The following is a 24509-nucleotide window of genomic DNA, read 5'->3' on the forward strand; positions in this document are numbered from 1 at the left end:
GCAGAGCCGCTTATGTACGAGGTGTACAAGGTGTGCGGAGCAGAGCCGCGTGTGTACGAGGTGTCCGGAGCGGAGCCACATGTGCACGAGGTGGACGGAGCGGAGCCGCGAGTGTATGAGGTGCACGGAGCGGAGCCGTGAGTGTATGACGTGTACGGAGCAGAGCCGCATGTGTACGAGGTGTTTGGAGTGGAGTCGCGTGTGTACGAGGTGTACGGAGCAGAGCCGCGTGTGTACGAGGTGTACGGAGCAGAGCCGTACGGAGCAGAGCTGCGTGTGCCCGAGGTGTACAACGTGTGCGGAGCGGAGCGGAGCTGCATGTGTATGAGGCGTAAGAAGCAGAGCCGCGTATGTACGAGGTGTATGGAGCAGAGCCGCATATGTACGTACGAGGTGTACAAGGTGTGCGGAGCGGGGCCGCGTGTGTATGAGGTGTAAGGAGCGGAGCCACGTGTGTACGAGGTGTACGGAGCGGAGCCGCATGTGTACGAGGTGTACGGAGCAGAGCCGCGTGTGTACGAGGTGTACGGAGCAGAGCCGCGTGTGTACGTGGAGTACGGAGCAGATCCGCATGTGTACGAGGTGTATGGAGCAGAGCTGCATGTGTACGATGTGTGCGGAGCGGAGCCGCATGTGTATGAGGTGTACGGAGCAGAGCCGAATGTGTACGAGGTGTCCAGAGCGGAGCCGTGTGTGTACGAGGTGTACGGAGCGGAGCCGCATGTGTACGAGGTGTACGGAGCGGAGCCGCATGTGTACGAGGTGTATGGAGCAGAACTGCGTGTTTGCGAGGTGTACGGAGCGGAGACGCATGTGTACGAGGTGTATGGAGTGGAGCCGTGTGTGTACGAGGTGTACGGAGCGGAGCCGCGTGTGTACGAGGTGTTTGGAGCAGAGCTGCGTGTGTACAAGGTGTACGGAGCGGAGCCGCATGTGTACGAGGTTTACGGAGCAGAGCCGCTTATGTACGAGGTGTACAAGGTGTGCGGAGCAGAGCCGCGTGTGTACGAGGTGTCCGGAGCGGAGCCACATGTGCACGAGGTGGACGGAGCGGAGCCGCGAGTGTATGAGGTGCACGGAGTGGAGTCGCATGTGTACGAGGTGTACGGAGCAGAGCCGCGTGTGTACGAGGTGTACGGAGCAGAACCGTACGGAGCAGAGCTGCGTGTGCCCGAGGTGTACAACGTGTGCGGAGCGGAGCTGCATTTGTATGAGGCGTAAGAAGCAGAGCCGCGTATGTACGAGGTGTATGGAGCAGAGCCGCATATGTACGTACGAGGTGTACAAGGTGTGCGGAGCGGGGCCGCGTGTGTATGAGGTGTCCGGAGCGCATGTGCACGAGGTGGACGGAGCGGAGCCGCGAGTGTACGAGGTGCATGGAGCGGAGCCGAAGGTGTACGAGGTGCACGGGGCGGAGCCGCGTGTGTACGAGGTGTACGGAGCGGAGCCACGTGTGTACGAGGTGTACGGAGCGGAGCCACGTGTGTACGAGGTGTACGGAGCGGAGCCGCATGTGTACGAGGTGTACGGAGCAGAGCCGTGTGTGTACCAGTGTACGGAACGGAGCCGCGTGTGTGCGAGGTGTATGGAGCAGAGCTGCATGTGTACGAGGTGCACGGAGCGGAGCCGCATGTGTACGAGGTGTATGGAGCGGAGCTGCGTGTGTACGAGGTGTATGGAGTGGAGCCGTGTGTGTACGAGCTGTACGGAGCAGAGACGCATGTGTACGAGGTGTACGGAGCAGAGACGCATGTGTGTACAAGGTGTACGGAGTGGAGCCAGGTGTGTACGAGGTGCACGAAGCAGAGCCGCGTGTGTACGAGGTGTACGGAGCAGAGCCGCGTGTGTACGAGGTGTACGGAGCAGAGCCGCATGTGACCAGAGCCACGTATGTACGAGGTGTACGAGATGTATGGAGCGGAGCCGCATGTGTACAAGGTGTAAGGAGCGGAGCCGTGTGTGTAAGAGGTGTACGGAGCAGAGCCGCGTGTGTACGAGATGTGCGGAGCAGAGCCGCATGTGACCAGAGCCACGTATGTACGAGGTGTACGAGGTGTATGGAGCGGAGCTGCGTGTGTACGAGGTGTACGGAGCGGAGCCGCATGTGTACGAGGTGTACGGAGCGGAGCCACGTGTGTACGAGGTGTACGGAGCGGAGCCGCATGTGTACGAGGTGTACGGAGCAGAGCCGCGTGTGTACGAGGTGTCCAGAGCGGAGCCACGTGTGTACGAGGTGTACGGAGCAGAGCCGCGTGTGTACGAGGAGTACGGAGCAGAGCCGCATGTGACCAGAGCCACGTATGTACGAGGTGTACGAGGTGCACGGAGCGGAGCCGCGTGTGTACGAGGTGCACGGAGCGGAGCCGCATGTGTACGAGGTGTACGGAGCAGAGCCGCGTGTGTACGAGGTGTCCAGAGCGGAGCCGCGTGTGTAAGAGGTGTACGGAGCAGAGCCGCGTGTGTACGAGATGTGCGGAGCAGAGCCGCATGTGACCAGAGCCACGTATGTACGAGGTGTACGAGGTGCACGGAGCGGAGCCGCGTGTGTACGAGGTGCACGGAGCGGAGCCACGTGTGTACGAGGTGTACGGAGCAGAGCCGCGTGTGTACGAGGTGTACGGAGCAGAGCCGCATGTGACCAGAGCCACGTATGTACGAGGTGTACGAGGTGCACGGAGCGGAGCCGCGTGTGTACGAGGTGTACGGAGCGGAGCCGCATGTGTACGAGGTGTACGGAGCAGAGCCGCGTGTGTACGAGGTGTCCGGAGCGGAGCCGCGTGTGTAAGAGGTGTACGGAGCAGAGCCGCGTGTGTACGAGATGTGCGGAGCAGAGCCGCATGTGACCAGAGCCACGTATGTACGAGGTGTACGAGGTGCACGGAGCGGAGCCGCGTGTGTACGAGGTGCACGGAGCGGAGCCGCGTGTGTACGAGGTGCACGGAGCGGAGCCGCGTGTGTACGAGGTGCACGGAGCGGAGCCGCGTGTGTACGAGGTGCACGGAGCGGAGCCGCGTGTGTACGAGGTGCACGGAGCGGAGCCGCGTGTGTACGAGGTGCACGGAGCGGAGCCGCGTGTGTACGAGGTGCACGGAGCGGAGCCGCGTGTGTACGAGGTGCACGGAGCGGAGCCGCGTGTGTACGAGGTGCACGGAGCGGAGCCGCGTGTGTACGAGGTGCACGGAGCGGAGCCGCGTGTGTACGAGGTGCACGGAGCGGAGCCGCGTGTGTACGAGGTGCACGGAGCGGAGCCGCGTGTGTACGAGGTGCACGGAGCGGAGCCGCGTGTGTACGAGGTGCACGGAGCGGAGCCGCGTGTGTACGAGGTGCACGGAGCGGAGCCGCGTGTGTACGAGGTGCACGGAGCGGAGCCGCGTGTGTACGAGGTGCACGGAGCGGAGCCGCGTGTGTACGAGGTGCACGGAGCGGAGCCGCGTGTGTACGAGGTGCACGGAGCGGAGCCGCGTGTGTACGAGGTGCACGGAGCGGAGCCGCGTGTGTACGAGGTGCACGGAGCGGAGCCGCGTGTGTACGAGGTGCACGGAGCGGAGCCGCGTGTGTACGAGGTGCACGGAGCGGAGCCGCGTGTGTACGAGGTGCACGGAGCGGAGCCGCGTGTGTACGAGGTGCACGGAGCGGAGCCGCGTGTGTACGAGGTGCACGGAGCGGAGCCGCGTGTGTACGAGGTGCACGGAGCGGAGCCGCGTGTGTACGAGGTGCACGGAGCGGAGCCGCGTGTGTACGAGGTGCACGGAGCGGAGCCGCGTGTGTACGAGGTGCACGGAGCGGAGCCGCGTGTGTACGAGGTGCACGGAGCGGAGCCGCGTGTGTACGAGGTGCACGGAGCGGAGCCGCGTGTGTACGAGGTGCACGGAGCGGAGCCGCGTGTGTACGAGGTGTACGGAACAGAGTCGCATGTGTACGAGGTGTATGGAGTGGAGCTGCATGTGTACGAGGTGTATGGAGCGGAGCTGCGTGTGTACGAGGTGTACGGAACAGAGTCGCATGTGTACGAGGTGTACGGAGCAGAGCCGCATGTGTACGAGGTGTACGGAGCAGAGCCGCATGTGTACGAGGTGTACGGAGCAGAGCCACATGTGTACGAGGTGTACGGAGCAGAGCCGTGTGTGTACGAGGTGTACGAAGCGGAGCCGCATGTGTACGAGGTGTACGGAGCAGAGCCGCGTGTGTACGAGGTGTGCGGAGAAGAGCCGCATGTGACCAGAGCCACGTATGTACGAGGTGTGCGAGGTGTATGTAGCAGAGCTGCGTGTGTACGACGTGTACGGAGCAGAGCTGCGTGTGTACGAGGTGTACGGAGCAGAGTCGCTTGTGTACGAGGTGTATGGAGCAGAGTCGCGTGTTTATGAGGTTATGGAGCAGAGCCGCATGTGAGCAGAGCCACGTATGTACGAGGTGTGCGAGGTGTACGGAGCAGAGCTGCGTGTATACGAGCTGTACGGAGCAGAGACGCGTGTGTACGAGCTGTACGGAGCAGAGACGCGTGTGTACGAGAAAAAAGAGGGGGAGAAGCCAGCGCTGCTTGTGGTCAGAACGTAATACAAGAAGTGTGAAAACACACATAGGTTTCAATCTGTATTCAAAAATGAGACATTTAGCAAAAAATTGATCAATTGTTTGAGTTACCCCGCCACGTCAAGGCAGTCTCGTATGGGGAGTCCTACTCTACGTTTTTTATATTCGCTGTGCCATTACGGCCTCCTAAATGTATAAAAGCAAGACCTCATTACATGCACACTGTACCTCAAGCATTTCAGAATCGCTCCTATGGCACCAGAGAGGACAAGCGCAGATAAAGATTAGCCAGGTCCATGCAGACATTTCAGGTCCAACCTCCACACTGCCTGTCCAGCACCACATGATAAAGGACGATCCAGGCCCAGATACAGGTGCGTAATCAAATAAAGCCTAGGGCAGGGCAGGGCTGCCGTTTGATGTGAACAGCAGCCTAGATCAATCACTGAGAAAACAGAAAGAATGGCGTACATGACCCAGCGCGCACGGCTACAGTGGTGGTCAGCCACAAAACCAATATCAAGAAAAAAGAGGGGGAGAAGCCAGCGCTGCTTGTGGTCAGAACGTAATACAAGAAGTGTGAAAACACACATAGGTTTCAATCTGTATTCAAAAATGAGACATTTAGCAAAAAATTGATCAATTGTTTGAGCTACCCCGCCACGTCAAGGCAGTCTCGTATGGGGAGTCCTACTCTACGTTTTTTATATTCGCTGTGCCATTACGGCCTCCTAAATGTATAAAAGCAAGACCTCATTACATGCACACTGTACCTCAAGCATTTCAGAATCGCTCCTATGGCACCAGAGAGGACAAGCGCAGATAAAGATTAGCCAGGTCCATGCAGACATTTCAGGTCCAACCTCCACACTGCCTGTCCAGCACCACATGATAAAGGACGATCCAGGCCCAGATACAGGTGCGTAATCAAATAAAGCCTAGGGCAGGGCAGGGCAGGGCTGCCGTTTGATGTGAACAGCAGCCTAGATCAATCACTGAGAAAACAGAAAGAATGGCGTACATGACCCAGCACGCACGGCTACAGTGGTGGTCAGCCACAAAACCAATATCAAGAAAAAAAGAGGGGGAGAAGCCAGCGCTGCTTGTGGTCAGAACGTAATACAAGAAGTGTGAAAACACACATAGGTTTCAATCTGTATTCAAAAATGAGACATTTAGCAAAAAATTGATCAATTGTTTGAGCTACCCCGCCACGTCAAGGCAGTCTCGTATGGGGAGTCCTACTCTACGTTTTTTATATTCGCTGTGCCATTACGGCCTCCTAAATGTATAAAAGCAAGACCTCATTACATGCACACTGTACATCAAGCATTTCAGAATCGCTCCTATGGCACCAGAGAGGACAAGCGCAGATAAAGATTAGCCAGGTCCATGCAGACATTTCAGGTCCAACCTCCACACTGCCTGTCCAGCACCACATGATAAAGGACGATCCAGGCCCAGATACAGGTGCGTAATCAAATAAAGCCTAGGGCAGGGCAGGGCTGCCGTTTGATGTGAACAGCAGCCTAGATCAATCACTGAGAAAACAGAAAGAATGGCGTACATGACCCAGCGCGCACGGCTACAGTGGTGGTCAGCCACAAAACCAATATCAAGAAAAAAGAGGGGGAGAAGCCAGCGCTGCTTGTGGTCAGAACGTAATACAAGAAGTGTGAAAACACACATAGGTTTCAATCTGTATTCAAAAATGAGACATTTAGCAAAAAATTGATCAATTGTTTGAGCTACCCCGCCACGTCAAGGCAGTCTCGTATGGGGAGTCCTACTCTACGTTTTTTATATTCGCTGTGCCATTACGGCCTCCTAAATGTATAAAAGCAAGACCTCATTACATGCACACTGTACCTCAAGCATTTCAGAATCGCTCCTATGGCACCAGAGAGGACAAGCGCAGATAAAGATTAGCCAGGTCCATGCAGACATTTCAGGTCCAACCTCCACACTGCCTGTCCAGCACCACATGATAAAGGGTGTGTGTACGAGGTATATGGAGTGGAGTTATGTGTGTACGAGGTGTACGGAGCAAAGCCGCGTGTGTACGAGGTGTACGGAGCGGAGCCGCATGTGTACGAGGTGTACGCAGCGGAGCCGCATGTGTACGAGGTGTACGGAGCGGAGCCGCATGTGTACGAGGTGTATGGAGTGGAGCCACATGTGTACGAGGTGTACGGAGCAGAGCCGTGTGTGTACGAGGTGTACGGAGCGGAGCCGCATGTGTACGAGGTGTACGGAGCAGAGCTGCGTGTGTGCGAAGTGTATGGAGCAGAGCCGCATGTGTACGAGGTGTATGGAGCAGAGCTGCGTGTGTGCGAGGTGTACGGAGCAGAGCTGCGTGTGTACGAGGTGTATGGAGTGGAGCCGCATGTGTGCGAGGTGTACGGAGCAGAGCCGCGTGTGTACGAGGTGTACGGAGCGGAGCCGCATGTGTACGAGGTGTATGGAGCAGAGCTGCATGTGTACGAGGTGTTTGGAGCAGAGCTGCGTGTGTACGAGGTGTACGGAGCGGAGCCGTGTCTGTACGAGGTTTACGGAGCAGAGCCGCGTGTGTACGAGGTGTACGTAGCAGAGCCGCGTATGTACGAGGTGTACAAGGTGTGCAGAGCGGAGCCGCGTGTGTACGAGGTGTCCGGAGCGGAGCCGCATGTGCACGAGGTGGACGGAGCGGAGCCGCGAGTGTATGAGGTGCACGGAGCGGAGCCGCGAGTGTACGAGGTGTACAGAGCAGAGCCGTACGGAGCAGAGCCGCGTGTGCACAAGGTGTACAACGTGTGCGGAGCGGAGCCGCATGTGTATGAGGCGTACGAAGCAGAGCCGCATATGTACGAGGTGTACGGAGCAGAGCCGCATATGTACGTACGAGGTGTACAAGGTGTGCGGAGCGGTGTCACGTGTGTACAAGGTGTACGGAGCGGAGCCGCGTGTGTACGAGGTGTCCGGAGCGGAGCCGCTTGTGCACTAGGTGGACGGAGCGGAGCCGCGAGTGTATGAGGTGCACGGAGCGGAGCCTCGAGTGTACAAGGTGCACGGAGTGGAGCCGCGTGTGTACAAGGTGTTCGGAGCGGAGCCGCGTGTGTACAAGATGTGCGGAGCAGAGCCGTGTGTGTACGAGGTGTACAGAGCATAGCCGCTTGTGTACAATGTGTACGGAGCAGAGCCGCATGTGTACAAGGTGTACGGAGCAGTGCCGCATGTGTACGAGGTGTACGGAGCAGAGATGAGTGTGTACGGAGCAGAGCTGCGTGTGTACGGAGCAGAGCCGCATGTGTACAAGGTGTACGGAGCAGAACCATGTGTGCACGAGCTGTACAGAGCAGAGCCGCATGTGTATGAGATGTATGGAGCAGAGCTGTGTGTGCACGAGGTGTACAACGTGTGCGGAGCAGAGCCACGTGTGTGCGAGGTGTACGGAGCAGAGCCGCGTATGTACGAGGTGTACAAGGTGTGCGGAGCGGAGCCGCGTGTGCATTGCAGCCAGGCGCGGGAACGCCGCTCTATATCTACATTAAACCAGACTTCCAACATCATTGAGTGGTTACCGGTAATTATCATGAGAACAGTGTTGCAGTACCAGCCGTTTCTGGGTACTACAGGGAGATCTTCCCTCCCCCTCTTTTCTCTGCACCTTATTCATGATCTGGCTTTGGATTAAGCGATAAAGTAATTAAGGCTCTGGTAGATCCGAAACGTCAAGTGTTTATATCGCTTCTACTACAGTCATGGCCAAATGTTTTGAGAATGACACAAATATTAATTTTTACAAAGTCTACTGCTTCATTTTTTCTAACGGCAATTTGCATATACTCCAGAATGTTATAAAGAGTGATCAGCTTAACAGCAATTACTTGCAAAGTCAATATTTGCCTAGAAAATTAACTTTATCCCCCAAAACGCATTTCAAAATCATTGCAGCCCTGCCTTAAAAGGACCAGCTAACATCGTTTCAGTGATTGCTCCGTTAACACAGGTGTGGGTGTTGATGAGGGCAGGGCTGGAGATCAATCTGTCATGATTAAGTAAGAATGACACCACTGGACACTTTAAAAGGAGGCTGGTGCTTGGCATCATTGTTTCTCTTCTGTTAACCATGGTTATCTCTAAAGAAACATGTGCAGTCATCATTGCACTGCACAAAAATGGCCTAACAGGGAAGAGTATCGCAGCTAGAAAGATTGCACCTCAGTCAACAATCTATCTCATCATCAAGAACTTCAAGGAGAGAGGTTCCCTTGTTGCCAAAAAGGCTCCAGGGCACCCAAGAAAGACCAGCAAGCACCAGGACCGTCTCTTAAAAGTGTTTCAGCTGTGGGATCGGGCTACCAGCAGTGCAGAGCTTGCTCAGGAATGGCAGCAGGCAGGTGTGAGTGCATCTGCACGCACTGTGAGGCGGAGACTCTTGGAGCAAGGCCTGGTCTCAAGGAGGGCAGCAAAGAAGCCACTTCTCTCCAGAAAAAGCATCATGGACAGACAGATATTCTGCAAGAGGTACAGGGAGTGGACTGCTGAGGACTGGGGTAAAGTCATTTTCTCTGATGAATCCCCTTTTCGATTGTTTGGGACATCTGGAAAACGGCTTATTCGGAGAAGACCAGGTGAGCGCTACCACCAGTCTTGTCTCATGCCAACTGTCAAGCATCCTGAAACCATTCATGTGTGGGGTGGCTTCTCAGCCAAGGGAATGGGCTCTCTCTCAGGCTTGCCTAAAAACACAGCCATGAATAAAGAATGGTACCAGAATGTCCTCCAAGAGCAACTTCTCCCAACCATCCAAGAGCAGTTTGGCGATCAACAATGCCTTTTTGAACATGAAGGAGCACCTTGCCATAAAGCAAAGGTGATAACTAAATGGCTCAGGGAGCAAAACATAGAGATTTTGGGACCATGGCCTGGAAACTCCCCAGATCTTAATCCCATTGAGAACTTGTGGTCAATCATCAAGAGACGGGTGGATAAACAAAAACCTTCAAATTCAGACAAAATAAAAGCATTGATTTTGCAAGAATGGACTGCTATCAGTCAGGATTTGATCCAGAAGTTGATTGAGAGCATGCCAGGGAGAATTGCTGAGGTCCTGAAGAAGAAGGGTCAACACTGCAAATATTGACTTGCTGCATTAACTCATTCTAACTGTCAATATAACCTTTTGTTACTCATAATATGATTGCAATTATATTTCGGTATGTGATAAAAACATCTGACAAACACACATAAAAACCAGAGGGCAGCAGATCATGTGAAAATATAATATTTGTGTCATTCTCAAAACTTTTGGCCATGACTGCATATATTCTTGTTTGCTCCCACAAATTTGTATATAATAAAAATTTGTACTAATCAGCATTAAATCCGTATGAGTGTGCGGTGAATTTGAATTATATTACGAGGTGTACAGAGCGGAGCCGCGTGTGTACGAGGTGTACGGAGCGGAGATGTGAGTGTATTTTGGCATGGGGGCCCCATTTGAAAGTTCACACCGGGGCCCATAACTTTGTAGTTAAGCCACTCGGTACATGAATTCTTCTTGTGGCATTGATGTACATTATTATATTATTATACTAAATGGTATTGTTAAGGGGCACACTACACATTTTGTATGAAGGTCCAGAAGCAGAGGTGTATCTAGGTTTTCTGACACCCGGGGCTCACTCAGTCATGTACCGACGAGCAGCTCTCCCTAATGCTCTCAATGTTCAGTGAAAAACAGAGAGAAGCTCGTTGTCACAGGACCATAAGTATGAAAATCGCATATGAGTGAAGTGTCCATGTGATGACTGCTAGAACTTGCAGAGCTGAATCCTGACATCGCAGGCTTCTGAATTCTCACAATGAATGCACTGCACACTATTAGGATTCTCCCTTGCCGTTGGACAGTCAAGTCAGTACAAGCATGTGATTTATACTTTATACTTCTGGCCACATTCTGACTAGACATGCCCAGCCTTGCTCAGTTCATTTTCATCGAGTGAGTCCACACGTCTAGTCAGCATGTGATCGCATGTATGTAAATTGACGGCACGAGAGAATCCTGACAGCATGCAGTGCGCACTGAGAGAATTCAGAAGTCTGCAGTCACATAGAATGGCTGCAGACTCATCACAGACCTAGACAACCCCTTTAATGCTCCTAACATAAATAAAAACATGAAACTAAGTCAGTTTCACAAGTAATATTTACATCCAGGTACCTTATAGATGACCTTGTCTCTGGAGTCGTTCTCCTTTTCTTCATCTTGTCCAGACCCTATGATGAGTTTTCTCATCCACAGCAGTCTCTGCAGACTTCCATCTTCTCCGGTCTTCTGCAGAAAATCTCCACATGATACCCTTAAAGAGAGCAGTGCTATTATAATGCTCCTGAATAAAAAATTGCCCCTCACTATTTTGTCTGCACAAAATATGATCCTCACACTGTCCCTCTTATGGTACATGCTCTTTACAATGACCTCTCCTTTGCATACCGGCCCTCCTCTTCACACTGTCCTCTCACACTGTGTCCCCCTATAGGGCCCAGTCTTTATACTGTACTCTCTCATCACACTCCCTCTCCTTGGCATACTGTCCCCTCCTGGCTGGGCCCTTACACTGTCCCCCCATGCTACGCCCCCTACTACTCACTTCCTATTCTGTGCCCACTCACGTTTCTCCCCCCATACTGTCTCCTCAAACTATTCCCCTCCCTCCTCATACTGTCTCCTCTCACATCCCCCCTGATCACCGTACTATCTCCTCTTATATTTACCCCCTCACTTTCTATACTGCCTGCTCACATATAGCCTCAACTCCACTTACTGTGTTTGCACACATCCCATCCCCCTCACTCCCCGTACTCTGTCCACATACATTATTCCAATCACTACTCAAACTGTGTCACTCCCCTGTTCACTCCCCATACTTTCTGCACCCATCCCCACTAACCATACTGTGTCTGCACCCATCCCCCATACTGTTTCTTTGTACATGCCCCCCATTCCCCCATACTGGTTTCTCGTACATGCCCCTATTCCCCCATACTGTTTCCTCATACATGCCCCCTATTCCCCCCCACTGTTTCCTCATACATGCCCCCTATTCCGCCATACTGTTTCCTCATAAATGCCATCACATTCCCTGTACAGTTTCCTCATGCATGCCCCCATTCCCCCATAAAGTTTCCTCATACATGCCCCCATTTCCTCATACCATTTCCTCATACATGCCCCCATTCAGCCATACCGTTTTCTCACACATGCCCCCTTTACCTTGTACTGTTTCCTCATACAAGCCTGCATCTCCCCCTTTGCTCCTCATTTTGTGTCCTCAAATCTACCCCAACACATTAAATCCCCCATCCCCACTCCAAATCTCCCCACATACAATAAATCCCTCATCCCCCCTCCAAATCTCCCCCCCACACAATAAATCCCCCATACCTACTCCAAATCTCCCCCACACATTAAACACCCCCATCCCCACTCCAAATCTCCCCCCACACATTAAACACCCCCATCTCCACTCCAAATCTCCCCCCACAGATTAAATCCCCCCCATGCACTTATCTTCAGTGTCTTCAGATCCACTGGAGCACTTACCACCCATCTTGCATCTCTGCAGTGCCAGCGAGTGACATCAGCAGCATGATCACATGACATGATCATGCTGCTGGTATCTCCTTAAGATGTGAGTACAATTGATCCCTGGGAGCCTGCGCACTGCAGCTTCTCTGAGCCGGCTGTCAGCTTGACAGCTGGTACAGAGAACAGCTGACTCCCAATCCAGGGGGCGGCAGAATGCAGCCACCGGGGGAGACTCTGCGTACCACCACATTAGGTGGCCCAACTGTGCTCCCCTGCTGGCTGCACCCGAGGCTACCCCCCCCAGATACGCCTCTGCCCAGAAGCTTCAATTTATGCCTTAATATAGCAGTATAGTCAAGATACACTAAGCAGACAAAATTATTGGGATCTGCCAGACCTTTTAACCTTACAAGTGGTGGTGGTTGAGGTTTGTTTGTGGATTTTAATGATTATCTAAATACATTTTTGGCATTTTTGAACTGGATTTGCCTCCTGCTGGAATTCCACTCATCTACTAATCCCTGATGCACCGCAGTCTCGGTGCAGTGGACTCCAGAGAGGTGTGGTGACTTTGGCGTTTTTTCTCCTGCTTTTCCTTTTGGGATACCTACACATTACACCTGCAGGAGCTTTTATGACACCCCCCCTTCCTTATACTGCTACTACTCTTCTGGGAAATCTTTCTCCAAGATGTTGAAGGTGTTTTTAGGGAAATTTTGCCCATTCATCCAGAAGACCATTTGTGAGGTCAGACACTGATGTTGGAGGAGATGGCAGGGCTTGCAATCTCTGTTCTATTTCATCTCAGAGATGTTGCATAGGGTTGAGGTCCAGGTTCTGTGTGGCCTGCCATATTCTTCCACACCAAATTAATCTAATCATGATTTTATGAATCTTGCGTTGTGCACTAAGGAGATAGACCGGACTGCGGGTACCTGAATGCTGGGTCCGGAACTGGGAGGGCTGCATCATCTGTTCCCGGGGGGAAGCCTGAGAGAGACGTACCTTCTCCTGAAGCCTGGGGGAAGCCCTAGGGAGACAGAGCTTCCTGCTGACAGTAGGGGGTGGGGAGAGCCAGAACAGTGTGCGCTGCAGAAGGGGGATAAAAGGAAAAAGTGCACGAAGAATTGCAGTCTGGCGCCAGCGGGGAACAGCGCAGAGAGCAGAGCACAGAGTGGTGATCAGCGTACTCTGCATCCCCCACCTGAGAGGACTGACTTGATGGGCTGTATGGAAGGAGCCCCCGTTGTCTGCAGAGGAGAGTTGTGTAAGCAGAGAGAGTCATCCAGTACAGAGCCATGCCAGCAGAGCAGAGCTGTGCCAGCAGAGAGGGCCGTGGCAGCAGAGCAGAGCCATGCCAGCAGTGACAGCCGTATGGAGCAGAGCCGTGCACCCAGAGCGGAGCCGAGCCGTATGTCGCAGCAGACCAAGAGAGGAGTGCTCTGGCCGGGAGTAACAGCGCCAGGCAGATCAGCGTTGCCCGCCGCCAAAAGCGGGGACCAGGGAGAGCGGGTTGTGTGGTGTGTGTCCAGTGACAGCCAGAGAGTACCAGGTGCCGTACATGACCTGGCCATGAGTACCGCACACACGCTGTCATAGAGAGACCACGTAGGACTGACTGTTGTGAATTTTTGAATTTTAAGAATAATTGTAAACTAATTTTTCTATTTTTTGCTTTTAAACCTAACTCATCGGGGAGCTCTGTGCAGCAGGTTTAAATTGTCATCTCCCTGCTGCGCGGCGTTCCCCAGGATTGGGCTTTTTCTTTGACACCCGGAGATCCTATTCTGGCTAATGTGGATGCGTTTTTTAAAGCCCTGGGGTTGTTGTATGATGAACCTAATGCTAATGATCAAGCTGAGAAATCCTTATTGGCATTGAACCAGGGTCAGGATTCTGCAGAGTTATAATGTCAAAAATTCTGAAAGTTGGCGGTCCTTACTAAATGGAATGATGATGCCCTAGCAGCTCTCTTTCGGAAGGGTCTGGCAGAAACCGTAAAAGAGGTTATGGTATGATTTTCTGTCCCCTCTGGTCTTGACGACTCTATGTCATTGGCCATTCAAATTGATCGGTGTTTACATGAACATAAAACTACATGAGAGGCGTTGCTGCCTTTCGACCGAACTTCTGAACCCATGCAATGCGATAGGGTTTTGTCTAGGGCGCAACATCAGGAGTTTAGAAGGCGTAATAAGTTGTGTTTTTTCTGTGGGGACACTTCTCATACTATTTCTGTCTGCCCTAAGCGAGAAAAGCATTTTGCTCACGCATTTGTAGTGGGCAGTGTACAGCCTAAGTTCCTTTTGGCGATTACCTTGATCTGCTCCTTGTCTACATTTTCCACTAAAGCTTTTGTTGATTCAGGAGCAGCTTTGAATCTGATGGATTTTGACTTTGACAAATGTTGTGGTTTTCCCATGATACCCCTGCAGACTCATCCCTTTGAGGGGTACTGATGCTACTCCTTTGGCGGAGAATAAACCCCAGTTTTGGACCTAGGTGATAATGCGGGTCGCCCCGGACCACCAAGAGAATTGTAAATTTTTGGTGTTGCACAATTTGCATAATAATATTGTTCTGGGTTTTCCTTGGTTGCAAACCCATAATCCTGTTTTGGATTGGAAATCTGTGTCTGTGGTGAGTTGGGGTTGTCAATGTGTTCTTAGTAGAGTTGAGCGACTTTTGGTTTTTTAGGGTCGAGTTTCGTTTCGTGAAACTCGACTTTTCCAAAAGTCGGGTCGAGCAAGATCGGCCGATTATAGGGAAAAGTCGGGGTCGTCCCGAAACACGAAACCCAATGTAAGTCAATGGGGAATAAAAGTCGGCAGTGAGAGGAGGACAGGAAACACACCTACAGTGCTCATTTGAATGCCAAAAGCATCAATTCTTCTTACTTAAGCTTGTCAACCTTAATTAACTTCATAATTCAAGTTACGCACTGAAAAATGGGGGTTATTTGGCTAAAGTTGTGGGGGGGTAGGGCTGGCTCCAGGTTTTCATGTGCCCTGGGCGAAAGAGCGCCCCTTTAACACATACCACAACTCATCATGCTCCGATACGGCAGAGAAATAGCGGTATAGTACAATGAAAAATACTTCACTCTTTACATCTCATGACGAGGCCCATCTATTTCTCCATACAGAATCATTGGTCCCATATAATGTTTGAAACAGTATATGATGAGCTCCACATAATGCTACAGTATATGTTGGTCCCCATGGATGAAGCTCCACTGTCAGGATTCGTACCGGGGTCTAGTCTGGGTTCCACAGCAAGTTTCGCTGCCTTACTGGCTGTGCCACACAGCCAGTCGGAATATTCAGTTTCTGATCAACTAGTTCTTTTTCGTCCATCATTCTTCCCCATTCTGGTGATTGGCTGCTTCACTGTTTCCTGTTCGTATGTCCCACCTTCTTCCTATTTAGCACTCCTCAGGGCTTTCACTCCTTGCCGGTGATTCTTTTGTGGTACGGATTCCTGCCTTCTCCACTGCGCTGCCCGGTACAACCTCTGACAGCCTCCCGGTCTCTCTTTCGTCTGAGTACCTCTGGACTCTAGCTTTCCGCTTTGTCTTCGCTGAAAGTTTAGTACTGTTTGGTGTGTTAGTTTTGGGTTTCGTTGATTAACCCTTCAGGTTCGTTCTCTCTTTAGTATCACTCTGGTAGTCCTCCTTGCTGCTGCTTGTCTCCCTTAGGTTGTCCAGCATTAATTCCACCCTCGGTTTACCCTCACTGTAGCTCCCTGCACTTACGCCGAGGAAGGGACCGCCGCCCAGTTGTCGCCCACCGGCTAGGGTGGGACCGGCAAGTAGGTAGGGTCAGCGGGGGGGTGGAGCTCAGTGGCACCTTCCTTCCCCGCCGTGTGGTGGAATCATAACAACTGTCTTATGGGCCCAAATAATGCTCCAAACATAATGGGCCCCATTTCTAATGCTCTAGTGTATAATGGGCCCTGTAAATGCTGCTCCAGTGTCTGATGTCCACCTTTGGAATGTTCCAGTGTATGGTGGGCCCCATCTATCATTCTCCAGAGTATAGTGCGCCCCAAAAATTGCTGTCCCAACATTGAAAACAATCAAATAAGTCTCCTCGCTAGGGAATCCCTGTACTAGTCTGGACTCCTCGTCGTCCCATCTTCCATTTCACTGCACAGTATTTCAACCTTGCAAGTGCTGTGATCCTGAGCAAGCAGGGGGGGCCCACTCGTTGGCGACGGCACTGGCACAGGGCCCCTGATAGTACGGTGGTGTGTCTGATGGCGGGTGGGCCGAACCTGCACTTTCATCTGCAGCTTCCTCTTTGTCACCGTGTAAGATGGAAGGGTAACCTGAGTTTCATCAGGGTCAGATTCAGGCCGTGTAGCGTGCGAGGGGAATGTAGTGGTCTGGGTCAATGTACCAGCAGATTCATCGAGCAGTGGCTGGGCATCAGTGCACTTGTGCCGCCCCCAGGCGTACGGTCGCCACAGTGGCATTACCTTCCTCCTAGGGAGTGTGATGTCATGCTTGGGAGCAACAAAGGATCTCTCTAGCAGGTTAACTGATTGGGCGGCGTTATTCCCACGAGTCATGACCCTCCAAACAGCGTTCATGAAGGCAAAAGGTTTGTTTTACGTGGGCAGTATGGTTGCAAAGCTGAACCTTAAAGGAATGTCCAGAAGGGCACCACCAGGAGTGGAGCCTACGGTTAAATTCGACTCCAACTGGGAAACCTCAACCATGCCAGCTACAGAACAGATGCACACATTGCAAGCTTAATTCCGTTAATGAACGAGACTCCGTCATGCCCCGCGGTCCGAGTCCGGCTTACTAGAGGGACACGTGAGGCTCTGGCACATGAGATTGGCCAATAACTGGTGTGTCATGCCCTTACATGTCCGTGGCTGCATGTGCGCTACACTGAAAAGGCCAGCGTTTGTCGCTTACAGGTGCAGATAACCCGCGGAACAACGTTAGTGATGGGGATCACTGATTACAATTATTACCCGCGAACGATGATTTCCCAGTAAGTGCAGTTCAACCGCAGTTCCAGAATTAGGCCTAACTGTCATTCCTGAAAAAATGAAAAACTTACGTGTGCAAACCACAGGTGCTGTAGCTTGCTTAACAGCTCGCCTGCCGTTCTCACGCCCAGTATGGATTACACGTGATTGCACAAAGGTAAGAAAGGGTACCGTATCCCAGGATAACATGTATGGATAGCGTACACATTCAAAATATATGTCTATACATCAGGAGGCAGGCTCAGACTTTGTCAGGCCCAGTATGGATTGCACGTGATTGCACAAAGGTGAGAAAGGGTACCGTATCCCAGGATAACATGTATGGATAGCGTACACATTCAAAATATATGTCTATACATCAGGAGGCAGGCTCAGACAGTGTCAGGCCCAGTATGGCTTGCACGTGATTGCACAAAGGTGAGAAAGGGTACCGTATCCCAGGATAACATGTATGGATAGCGTACACATTCAAAATATATGTCTATACATCAGGAGGCAGGCTCAGACGGTGTTAGGCCCAGTATGGCTTGCACGTGATTGCACAAAGGTGAGAAAGGGTACCGTATCCCCAGATAACATGTATGGATAGCGTACACATTCAAAATATATGTCTATACATCAGGAGGCAGGCTCAGACGGTGTCAGGCCCAGTATGGCTTGCACGTGATTGCACAAAGGTGAGAAAGGGTACCGTATCCCCGGATAACATGTATGGATAGCGTACACATTCAAAATATATGTCTATACATCAGGAGGCAGGCTCAGACGGTGTCAGGCCCAGTATGGCTTGCACGTGATTGCACAAAGGTGAGAAAGGGTACCGTATCCCCGGATAACATGTATGGATAGCGTACACATTCAAAATATATGTCTATACATCAGGAGGCAGGCTCAGACGGTGTCAGGCCCAGCATGGCTTGCACATGATTGCACAAAGGTGAGAAAAGGTACCGTATCCCAGGATAACATGTATGGATAGCGTACACATTCAAAATATATGTATATACATCAGGAGGCAGGCTCAGACGGTGTCAGGCACAGTATGGATTTGACGGCCCAGACTACACAGCGGAGGAGCAGGGAGAGGTAAAGATTGCAAATGCTGGGGCCCTGCCCAAGCAAGGGGGGCCCACTCGTGGGCGTCGGTACTGGCACTGGGCCCCTCATAGTGCAGCGGTGTGTCTGACGGCGGGTGTGCACCACCACCGTCAGAGACACTTGATTGCACTATGAGGGACCCTGTGCCAGTGCCCACGCCCAAGAGTCGGCCTACCCACCTGTCCAGGGCAACGGCACTCGCACGGTGTCGTGCGCTAGGTGGTGACCCCGGCCATGGGGGGGGAGGCAGCACAGTTAGGGAGTTTTAGAAAGTGGCATATGTTGATGTTGGACATTCAGCTGATGCAAAAGGTGAAATAGGTCAAGTCCCAGGAAGAGGTGGACCAAAGCAAGCCATTTTTCTGTCACCCTATGTGTCATCAGGGGAAGGTGGGACAAAATCCTTGGAAACCCATGCATGGTTCATTTTAATGAAGGTTAGATCATCCACATTTTGGGTTGACAGACGGGTCCTTTTTTCTGTCAGGATTGATCCAGCTGCATTGAAGACTCTTTCCGATAGCACACTTGCAGCTGGGCAAGCGAGCTCCTGTAAGGCATATTGTGCCAATTCAGGCCAGGTGTCCAGTTTAGCGGCCCAATAGTCAAAGGGGAATGACCTGTGTGGGAGAACATCGATATGGGAGGAAAAGTAGTTTGTAACCATACTTGACAACTGCTGTCTCCTGTCACTTTCCATCGATGCAGTATTACCAGTTGTGTGAGCGGTACTTGAAAAATCAGTCCACAACATTGTCATGAAACCCCTGTCTCCAACGCCACTTCTGCTGTGTGCACCATGAACACCTCTGTCAAGCTGCCCCCGGCCCATACGGCTCGTGTGAGAACCATCACCGCTGCTGTGTGCTGGGAATGCCTCAAGCAACCGATTTACCAGAGTTGCTTGTTTATTAGCCAATATTAGGTCAAGGTTCTCCTGTGGCATGATGTTTTGTAATTTGCCTTTATAGCGTGGATCCAGGATGCTGGCCAACCAGTAGTCGTCATCGTTCATCATTTTGGCAATGCGGGAGTCCCTTTTTAGGATCCGCAAGGCATAATCTGACATGTGGGCCAATGTTCCCGGTGTCAATGATGCACTGCGAGTGCTGGTTGGAGGAGCACTTTCTGGCAAATCCACATCCCTCCAGTCACGCACAAACCCTGTACCAGACCTTGCCACGCCAACATTTTCACTTGCCCCACGAGATGCATCCTCCTCCCCTAAGTAATCATCCCCATCATCATCCTCCTCCTCCTCTTCTTCCTCCACCTCGTCCATGAGAGGTCCCTGAGCAGACAATGGCTGAATGTCATCAAGGATTCCCTCCTCGTCAACATTGGCTGCAGACGCCTGCTCCTTAAGGTGCGTCAGAGTTTGCATGAGCAGACGCATAAGTGGGATGCTCATGCTTAGGATGGCGTCGTCTGCGCTTACCAGCCGTGTGCATTCCTCAAAACACTGAAGGACTTTACAGAGGTCTTTCAGCTTCGACCACTGCACACCTGTCAACTCCATGTCTGCTCTCAAAGTGCCTGGCCGTGTATCCTCCCACAAATGCATTATGGCCTGCCTCTGCTCGCACAGCCGCTCCACCATGTGCAGGGTGGAGTTCCACCTTGTTGCAATGTCGATAATGAGGCGGTGGTTGGGAAGGTGGAGCAATCGCTGCAGCTTCTGCATACGAACGGAGTGTACAGGCGACCGGCGGATGTGCGCGCACAGTCTTCACACCTTCTGGAGCAGGGCTGTTAACTCCGGATAATTTTTGAGGAAGCACTGCACCACCAGGTTCAAGGTGTGAGACAAGCAAGGTATGTGGCTGAGTTTTGAAAGGGCTATGGCTGCCACAAAATTACGGCCGTTATCACTAACTACCTTGCCTGCCTCAAGATGTACACTGCCCAGCCATGACTCAGTTTGTCGCTTCAAGTACTCAGCCAGCACCTCGGCGGTGTGTCTGTTGCCCAAACACATCATCTGCAACACAGCCTGCTGACGCTTTCCACTAGCTGCTCGATAGGGGGACACCTCGTGTGCAACAGTGGCAGCTGCAGATGGAGTGCTCGTACGACTGCGCTCTGTGGACGAGCTTTCGCTTCTGGAGGAGGAGGAGGGTCGAACGCCTACAGCCAACTGTTTCCTATACCGTGGGCTAGGCAGCACTGTCCCACCACCGCTGTCCCCTGTGGACCCTGCATCCACCACCTTAACCCAGTGCGCAGTGATGGACACGTAACGGCCCTGGCCATGCCGACTGGACCATGCATCAGTTGTGAGGTGCACCTTTCCACTCACTGACTGCTTGAGTGCATGGACAATGCGGTCTTTTACATGATGGTGGAGGGCTGGGATGGCTTTGCGAGAGAAGAAGTGGCGACTGGGTAGGTCATAGCGTGGTACTGCATAGGCCATGAGTTCGCGGAAAGCTGCGCTTTCCACCAACCGATACGGCATCATCTCAAACGAGATTAGTTTGGCAATGTGGGCGTTCAAACCCGGTGTACGCGGATGAGAGACTGAGTACTTTCTTGACCTACTCATAGTGTCTGGGAGGGTGAGCTGGACTTGAGAGCTGCATATGGTGGAAGTAGCGGTGGACAGGGCGGACTGAGAGAGGGTTGATGATGGTGATGGAGTTGGTGTTCTTTCTGATGGCCTAGATTCAGTATTTCGTTGATATAACAGTGGGATTCCCTGACTGCTGTGGCCTTGCAACGACACCTCAACATTTGCTGCTGTGCTAACCGGTGGGCTTACAGTGGGGGAAACAATGTAGCATTGCTGACTACCTTCTTTGTGATCAGTTGCACATGTGGCACTTGAGGTTTGGTGTTGTGTCCATGCTTGCAAGTGCATGGTGGTTAAATGTCTAAGCATAGAATCATAGAATCGTAGAGTTGGAAGGGACCTCCTGGGCCATCTGGTCCAACCCCCTGCTCAAAGCAGGATTCGCTAAATCATCCCAGTCAGATGTCTGTCCAGCCTCTGTTTGAAGACTTCCATTGAGGGAGAACTCACCACTTCTCGTGGCAGCCTGTTCCACTCATTGATCACTCTAACTGTCAAAATGCATGCAACTGGTATTCAAATTTTTCAGATTTTTCCCTCGGCTAAAGGTCTTTGCGCACTTCTTACAGATAACCTTGGCCTGATCATGAGGATTTTGTTAAAAAAAAGTGCCACACTGCACTCTTCCTACTTTGGCAGACATTTTGCGGCCTAGCACGCTGTGATCTTTTAACCCTCTGGACAAGCTGTCCAGCAACTCTTTTGATTTTTGGAACCTGTCTTTGGAGTGCTCCGGGCCTGCCAGATAACAGCTGTTGCGATGTCGATGTCTGCTGTGGATGCTCCTCATCTGAGCTATTGGAAGCAGCACCCTCTTCCCCCAATGGATGCCAATCTGGGTCAACAACTGGGTCATCCATCACCTCCTCTTCAATGTCATGTGCACCTTCCTCTGTGTCACCGTGTATGGTGGTATAGTGTGCGGGAAGGGGCACCTGAGTCTCATCAGGGTCAGAATCTGGCTCTGTACACTGCGAGGACAATGTAGTGCTCTGAGTGAATGTACCAGCAGAATCATCTATCAGCGGCTGTGCATCAGTGCACTCCATGTCAGATTCATCTTGGCCTGGGTAATTCACCATTTCACTTGATAATCCAGGCATGGTATGTGAAAACAGCTCCATGGAGTAATCAGTAGTATGGCCTGCGTCATCCTTCAATCTTGGTTGGGGTGAAGGACACAAGGAAAGGTGTGGTTCATGAACATGAGCCTCCAATGACGACTCAGTGCTTTTATTTTTTACAACTTCAGAAGAGGAGGCGATAGAGCTGGAGGCTGAGTCAGCAATGTAAGACAAAACTTTTTCCTGAAGCTCTGGCTTTAAAAGCGGTTTGCCAACTCCTAGAAAACTAAGCCTTCGAGGCCTTGTGGAGCCAGACGATGACGCAGGCTCAACACCTCCTGCATTCGGTCCTATTTTGCTTTTGCCACTACCATCAGATCCACCACCAACACCATCATTACCAGCTGCCAACCCCCGCCCAATTCCACGGCCTCTTCCACCAGCCTTCCTCATTTTTGGTAGAAATGCAGACAAAATCCAACAAACTATATAGTAATGTAAAGGAAGGTACAAGGTGTCTATAGGACAGGGGAGATTTTGAATTTCTGCAGACACTTGTGGACACTTTTGGATTGTGTGAGGCCCACTCGAATATCAGAGCGCTATGTCACAGGCTCGATGGCACAGGTGTGAAAAATGTCACTAGAGGATAACGGAGATTTTGAATTTCTGCACACACCAGTGGACACTGGACACTTTTGGATTGTGTGAGGCCCACTGAATATCAGAGCACTATGTCACAGGCTCGATGGCACAGGTGTGAAAAAAGTGACTACAGGATAAGGGAGATTTTGAATTTCTGCACACACTAGTGGACACTGGACACTTTTGGATTGTGTGAGGCCCACTGAATATCAGAGCGCTATGTCACAGGCTCGATGGCACAGGTGTGAAAAATGTCACTAGAGGATAACGGAGATTTTGAATTTCTGCACACACTAGTGGACACTGGACACTTTTGGATTGTGTGAGGCCCACTGAATATCAGAGCGCTATGTCACAGGCTCGATGGCACAGGTGTGAAAAAAGTGACTACAGGATAAGGGAGATTTTGAATTTCTGCAGACACTTGTGGACACTGGACACTTTTGGTTTGTGTGAGGCCCACTGAATATCAGAGCACTATGTCACAGGCTCGATGGCACAGGTGTGAAAAATGCCACTAGAGGATAACAGAGATTTTGAATTTCTGCACACACTAGTGGACACTGGACACTTTTGGATTGTGTGAGGCCCACTGAATATCAGAGCGCTATGTCACAGGCTCGATGGCACAGGTGTGAAAAAAGTGACTACAGGATAAGGGAGATTTTGAATTTCTGCAGACACTTGTGGACACTGGACACTTTTGGTTTGTGTGAGGCCCACTGAATATCAGAGCACTATGTCACAGGCTCGATGGCACAGGTGTGAAAAATGCCACTAGAGGATAACAGAGATTTTGAATTTCTGCACACACTAGTGGACACTGGACACTTTTGGATTGTGTGAGGCCCACTGAGTATCAGAGCGCTATGTCACAGGCTCGATGGCACAGGTGTGAAAAAAGTGACTACAGGATAAGGGAGATTTTGAATTTCTGCAGACACTTGTGGACACTGGACACTTTTGGATTGTGTGAGGCCCACTGAATATCAGAGCGCTATGTCACAGGCTCGATGGCACAGGTGTGAAAAAAGTGACTACAGGATAAGGGAGATTTTGAATTTCTGCAGACACTTGTGGACACTGGACACTTTTGGATTGTGTAAGGCCCACTGAATATCAGAGCGCTATGTCACAGGCTCGATGGCACAGCGTGAAAAAAGTGACTACAGGATAAGGGAGATTTTGAATTTCTGCACACACTAGTGGACACGGGACACTTTTGGATTGTGTGAGGCCCACTGAATATCAGAGCGCTATGTCACAGGCTCGATGGCACAGGTGTGAAAAAAGTGACTACAGGATAAGGGAGATTTTGAATTTCTGCAGACACTTGTGGACACTGGACACTTTTGGATTGTGTGAGGCCCACTGAATATCAGAGCGCTATGTCACAGGCTCGATGGCACAGGTGTGAAAAAAGTGACTACAGGATAAGGGAGATTTTGAATTTCTGCAGACACTTGTGGACACTGGACACTTTTGGATTGTGTGAGGCCCACTGAATATCAGAGCGCTATGTCACAGGCTCGATGGCACAGGTGTGAAAAAAGTGACTACAGGATAAGGGAGATTTTGAATTTCTGCACACACTAGTGGACACTGGGCACTTTTGGATTGTGTGAGGCCCACTGAATATCAGAGCGCTATGTCACAGGCTCGATGGCACAGGTGTGAAAAAAGTGACTACAGGATAAGGGAGATTTTGAATTTCTGCACACACTAGTGGACACTGGTGGACACTTTTGGATTGTGTGAGGCCCACTGAATATCAGAGCGCTATGTCACAGGCAGAAATTGGCTAGTGTATCACAAACTACAAGGTGTATGTAGAATTGGGCAGAATAGGAATCTCTCTAGAGTGTAGGTCTGTAAGAACGGAACAAGTCCTCCACTTATCCTTCCACAGTGACACACAGATAGCTTCACTGTGGCTGTGATAACAGCCGTTACACGGTACTGTGTGAGGAGCGTACACCGCTGTATGGTGTGAAAAAATGCACGCTCAGTACCTCAGCAG

At 51.5% G+C, this 24509-nt stretch overlaps 1 long non-coding RNA gene across 1 annotated transcript in view; it reads right to left on the reverse strand.

Annotated features, from left to right (window-relative positions):
- LOC141097236 (uncharacterized) overlaps nt 1–4915 on the reverse strand; it is a 23672-nt gene extending 18757 nt beyond the window's left edge. The window contains exon 1 of the long non-coding RNA XR_012233895.1: nt 4762–4915. This is a non-coding gene — a long non-coding RNA (uncharacterized lncRNA). The remainder of the gene's footprint in view (nt 1–4761) is intronic.
- Nucleotides 4916–24509: the final 19594 nt, after the last annotated feature.

Source organism: Dendrobates tinctorius, unplaced genomic scaffold, assembly GCF_039654945.1.
Source record: "Dendrobates tinctorius isolate UK_male_01 unplaced genomic scaffold, ASM3965494v1 ptg000083l, whole genome shotgun sequence".
In the NCBI taxonomy this organism is placed as follows: domain Eukaryota; kingdom Metazoa; phylum Chordata; class Amphibia; order Anura; family Dendrobatidae; genus Dendrobates; species Dendrobates tinctorius.